The following is a 667-nucleotide window of genomic DNA, read 5'->3' as shown; positions in this document are numbered from 1 at the left end:
TAATTTTTAAATCTACAAGTTCATATTAATATATTTTGTCTTTGCATTTTAGTGAAGATTTTAATTACAAAAATATTTCACCAACTATATGGAATTTTTCCAACTAGAAAAAATATTTTACCATACAAATAGAATTTTTATTACTATATTAATTCATTAATTTATTTTATCTACGTACCTTTTATACATGAGTTTATTATATTTTCTCATAAAATTATAATTACAACAACAACTTAATAGTTTTTAGTAATGTATTTTTTTTATTTTTACTCTGTTATTTTATCACAAAATTGTTCCATTTCTGTCCATGCCTCTCTGAAACTTACATTTATTTATGAACTGAAAATTATTTTATCAATTTTTATTTCTAATAATTTTTATCTTCTTGTCGGTTTTTTCTTGTAAAATAGATGCTAGTAATGTTATTGACATTTGCAAAATATTTGATTAAGTAATAACGACATAATAATAAAATTGATTAACAAATTGCACACTAAGAAAGTTCTGGCTGTTATTCGAAGCGTATGCTAAAATTTATGATACTTGTTTTATAGACTAATCATTATATAGTTAGTTGTAAAATTCTATTTATTATTCTGTGTTTTATAGGTAATGCATACTTGCATAACATCATTCAATGTAAATGAGTAAGTCGATAGATTGAATT

Source organism: Ctenocephalides felis, unplaced genomic scaffold (assembly GCF_003426905.1).
Source record: "Ctenocephalides felis isolate EL2017-DRISC unplaced genomic scaffold, ASM342690v1 CF-g0.4_SCAFFOLD_01886, whole genome shotgun sequence".
Classification (NCBI taxonomy): Eukaryota; Metazoa; Arthropoda; class Insecta; order Siphonaptera; family Pulicidae; genus Ctenocephalides; species Ctenocephalides felis.
Note: the sequence above shows the minus strand (reverse complement) of the source record.